Source organism: Oncorhynchus nerka, linkage group LG14, assembly GCF_034236695.1.
Source record: "Oncorhynchus nerka isolate Pitt River linkage group LG14, Oner_Uvic_2.0, whole genome shotgun sequence".
NCBI lineage: Eukaryota > Metazoa > Chordata > Actinopteri > Salmoniformes > Salmonidae > Oncorhynchus > Oncorhynchus nerka.
In genome coordinates, this window is record NC_088409.1 from 100,726,188 (window position 1) to 100,731,411 (window position 5,224).

A 5,224-nucleotide genomic window follows, 5' to 3' on the forward strand; every position below is an offset into this window, starting at 1 on the left:
TGGGGGTGACTAAAGAGCTATACCTGCTGGAGCGTGTGCTACTTGTGGGAGATGAAGTGCTAGGTGGTGCTATGAAGTGTTAGGTGGTGTTAGGTGGTGCTATGAAGTGCTAGGTGGTGCTATGAAGTGCTAGGTGGTGCTATGAAGTGTTAGGTGGTGCTAGGTGGTGCTATTAAGTGTTAGGTGGTGCTAGGTGGTGCTATTAAGTGCTAGGTGGTAGGTGGTGTTGGTGTTAGGTGGTGCTAGGTGGTGCTATGAAGTGCTAGGTGGCGCTAGGTGGTGCTATGAAGAGTTAAGTGGTGCTAGGTGTTGCTATGATGTGTTAGGTGGTGTTAGGTGGTGCTATGAAGTGGTAGGTGGTGCTATGTCGTGCTATGAAGTGGTAGGTGGTGCTATGAAGTGGTAGGTGGTGCTATGAAGTGGTAGGTGGTGCTATGAAGTGGTAGGTGGTGTTAGGTGGTGCTATGAAGTGGTAGGTGGTGCTATGTGGTGCTATGAAGTTGTAGGTGGTGTTAGGTGGTGCTATGAAGTGGTAGGTGGTGCTAGGTGGTGCTATGAAGTGGTAGGTAGTGCTATGAAGTGTTAGGTGGTGCTAGGTGGTGCTATGAAGTGTTAGGTGGTGCTATGAATTGGTAGGTGGTGCTAGGTGGTGCTATGAAGTGGTAGGTGGTGCTATGAAGTGTTAGGTGGTGCTAGGTGGTGCTATGAAGTGTTAGGTGGTATTAGGTGGAGCTATGGCATGTTAGGTGGGGCTAGGTGGTGCTATAAGTGTTAGGTGGTGCTAGGTGGTGTTAGGTGGTGCTATGGTGTGTTAGGTGGTGTTAGGTGGTGCTATGGTGTGTTAGGTGGTATTAGGTGGAGCTATGGCATGTTAGGTGGGGCTAGGTGGTGCTATAAGTGTTAGGTGGTGCTAGGTGGTGTTAGGTGGTGCTATGGTGTGTTAGGTGGTGCTAGGTGGTGCTGTGGTGTGTTAGGTGGTGTTAGGTGGTGCTATGGTGTGTTAGGTGGGGCTAGGTGGTGCTATGGTGTGTTAGGTGGTGTTAGGTGGTGCTATGGTGTGTTAGGTGGTGCTAGGTGGAGCTATGGCATGTTAGGTGGGGCTAGGTGGCGCTATAATTGTTAGGTGGTGCTATGAAGTGGTAGGTGGTGCTAGGTGGCACTATGAAGTGGTAGGTGGTGCTAGGTGGCACTATAAGTGTTAGGTGGTGCTAGGGGGTGCTATGAAGTGGTAGGTGTTGTTAGATGGTGCTATGAAGTGCTAGGTGGTGCTATGGAGTGGTAGGTGGTGTTAGGTGGTGCTATGAAGTGGTAGGTGGTGCTATGAAGTGGTAGGTGGTGCTATGTGGTGCTATGAAGTGGTATGTGGTGCTAGGTGGCACTATGAAGTGGTAGGTGGTGCTATGAAGTGGTAGGTGGTGCTATGAAGTGGTAGGTGGTGCTATGTGGTGCTATGAAGTGTTAGGTGGTGTTAGGTGGTGCTATGAAGTGGTAGGTGGTGCTATGAAGTGCTAGGTGGTGCTATGTAGTGCTATGAAGTGGTAGGGTGTGTTAGGTGGTGCTATGAAGTGGTAGGTGGTGCTATGAAGTGCTAGGTGGTGCTATGAAGTGCTAGGTGGTGCTATGAAGTGGTAGGTGATGCTATGAAGTGGTAGGTGGTGCTATGAAGTGGTAGGTGGTGTTAGGTGGTGCTATGAAGTGGTAGGTGGTGCTATGTGGTGCTATGAAGTGGTAGGTGGTGTTAGGTGGTGCTATGAAGTGGTAGGTGGTGCTAGGTGGTGCTATGACGTGGTAGGTAGTGCTATGAAGTGTTAGGTGGTGCTAGGTGGTGCTATGAAGTGTTAGGTGGTGCTATGAATTGGTAGGTGGTGCTAGGTGGTGCTATGAAGTGGTAGGTGGTGCTATGAAGTGTTAGGTGGTGCTAGGTGGTGCTATAAAGTGTTAGGTGGTGTTAGGTGGTGCTATGAAGTGGTAGGTGGTGCTATGAAGTGCTAGGTGGTGCTATGTAGTGCTATGAAGTGGTAGGTGGTGCTAGGTGGTGCTATGAAGTGTTAGGTGGTGCTAGGTGGCACTATGAAGTGCTAGGTGGTGCTAGGTGTTGTTAGATGGTGCTATGAAGCGGTAGGTGGTGCTAGGTGGTCCTATGAAGTGGTAGGTGGTGCTAGGTGGTGCTATGAAGTGCTAGGTGGTGCTAGGTGGTGCTATGAAGTGTTAGGTGATGCTAGGTGGTGCTATGAAGTGGTAGGTGGTGCTAGGTGGCACTATGAAGTGCTAGGTGGTGCTAGGTGGTGTTAGGTGGTGCTATGAAGTGCTAGGTGGTGCAAGGTGGTGTTAGGTGGTGCTATGAAGTGGTAGGTGGTGCTAGGTGGTGCTATTTATTTTATTTTTATTTCACCTTTATTTAACCAGGTAGGCAAGTTGAGAACAAGTTCTCATTTACAATTGCGACCTGGCCAAGACACATACAACGACACAGAGTTACACATGGAGTAAAACAAACATACAGTCAATAATACAGTATGAACAAGTCTATATACGATGTGAGCAAATGAGGTGAGATAAGGGAGGTAAAGGCAAAAAAAGGCCATGGTGGCAAAGTAAATACAATATGGTTGATTTGCAGTGGAAGAATGTGCAAAGTAGAAATAAAAATAATGGGGTGCAAAGGAGCAAAATAAATAAATAAAATAAATAAATACAGTAGGGAAAGAGGTAGTTGTTTGGGCTAAATTATAGGTGGGCTATGTACAGGTGCAGTAATCTGTGAGCTGCTCTGACAGTTGGTGCTTAAAGCTAGTGAGGGAGATAAGTGTTTCCAGTTTCAGAGATTTTTGTAGTTCATTCCAGTCATTGGCAGCAGAGAACTGGAAGGAGAGGCGGCCAAAGAAAGAATTGGTTTTGGGGGTGACTAAAGAGCTATACCTGCTGGAGCGTGTGCTACTTGTGGGAGATGAAGTGCTAGGTGGTGCTATGAAGTGTTAGGTGGTGTTAGGTAGTGCTATGAAGTGTTAGGTGGTGTTAGGTAGTGCTATGAAGTGCTAGGTGGTGCTATTTATTTTTATTTATTTTTTATTTATTTCACCTTTATTTAACCAGGTAAGCAAGTTGAGAACAAGTTCTCATTTACAATTGCTATGAAGTGCTAGGTGGTGCTATGAAGTGCTAGGTGGTAGGTGGTGTTGGTGTTAGGTGGTGCTAGGTGGTGCTATGAAGTGCTAGGTGGCACTAGGTGGTGCTATGAAGAGTTAAGTGGTGCTAGGTGGTGCTATGATGTGTTAGGTGGTGCTAGGTGGTGCTATGAAGTGCTAGGTGGTGCTAGGTGGTGCTATGAAGAGTTAAGTGGTGCTAGGTGGTGCTATGAAGTGCTAGGTGGTGCTATGAAGTGTTAGGTGGTGCTAGGTGGTGTTAGATGGTGCTATGAAGTGTTAGGTGGTGCTAGGTGGTGCTATGAAGTGTTAGGTGGTGCTATGAAGTGTTAGGTGGTACTATGAAGTGTTAGGTGGTGCTAGGTAGTGTTAGATGGTGCTATGAAGTGTTAGGTGGTGCTATGAAGTGTTAGGTGGTGTTAGGTGGTGCTATGAAGTGTTAGGTGGTGCTATGAAGTGCTTGGTGGTGCTAGGTGGTGTTAGATGGTGATATGAAGTGTTCGGTGGTGTTATGAAGTGTTAGGTGGTGCTATGAAGTGCTAGGTGGTGCTAGGTGGTGTTAGATGGTGCTATGAAGTGTTTGGTGGTGCTATGAAGTGTTAGGTGGTGCTATGATGTGCTAGGTCGTGCTATGAAGTGTTAGGTGGTGCTAGGTGGTGCTATGAAGTGTTAGATGGTGCTAGGTGGTGCTATGGAGTGTTAGGTGGTGCTAGGTGGTGCTATGAAGTGCTAGGTGGCACTATGAAGTGCTAGGTGGTGCTAGGAGATACTAAAATGCAAAGTCAGCAGGAATGATTATTGAATCAGATTCACTGAAGACTCCATCCCAAGTGGCACCCTATTCCCTATATTGTGCACTACTTTTTACCAGGGCTGGGAACGTTATTTATTCAATTTTTACCCCTTTTTCTCCCCAATTGGTAGTTACAGTCTTGTCCCATTGCTGCAACTCCCGTACAGACTCAGGAGAGGCGAAGCTCGAGAGCCGTGCGTCCTCCGAAAAACAACCCTGCCAAGCCGCACTGCTTCTTGACACAATGCACGCTTAACCCGGAAGCCAGCCGCACCAATGTGTCGGAGGAAACACTGGACACCTGGTGACCATGTCAGCGTGCATTGCGCCTGGCCCGCCACAGAAGTCACTAGAGCGCGATGGGGACAAGGACATCCCTGCCGGCCGAACCCTCCCCTAAGCCGGACAACACTGGGCCAAATGTGCGTCACCTCACGGGTCTCCCGATCCCGGCCGGCTGTGATACAGCCCGTTATCAAACCATGATCTGTAGTAACGCAACACCTCAGACCGCTGCGCCACTCCGGAGGCCCTAAGAACATTATTAATAGGATTTATGACCCATGACCCATGAGGATATTATCAGCACAAAGAATAATACCTCTTCCGAATCAAAACCAGGAAGTTATAATCATAATGCTTTATTCTGATCATATCAGGGGGCTTAAAAAGCAATCACAAAGAAGCACAAGCAATCTTTCAGATTGGAGATGAACACACAGTGTGGAAACAGGGCAGAGAAATCCCCATCTCTATCCCATCCTCACTTTCGTTTTTTAAAAGCTTACACATAGAATGTCCCAAACAGCACCCTATTCCCTATTTAGTGCACTACTTTTGACCAGGGCCCATTGGGGGGGGTAGTGCACTATACATCTGGAGGACTCACTAAACAGAGAACATCCCTGGTCATCCCTACCGCCTCTGATCTGGAGGACTCACTAGGACTCACAAACACATGCTTCATTTGTAAATGATTTCTGAGTGTTGGAGCGCGCCCCTGGCTATCTGTAAATGATGTCTAAGTGTTGGAGCGTGCCCCTGGCTATCTGTAAATGATGTCTGAGTGTTGGAGCGTGCCCCTGGCTATCTGTAATGATGTCTGAGTGTTGGAGCGTGCCCCTGGCTATCTGTAAATGATGTCTGAGTGTTGGAGTGTGCCCCTGGCTATCTGTAAATGATGTCTGAGTGTTGGAGCGCGCCCCTGGCTATCTGTAATGATGTCTAAGTTTTGGAGCGCGCCCCTGGCTATCTGTAATGATGTCTGAGTGTTGGAGCGCGCCCCTGG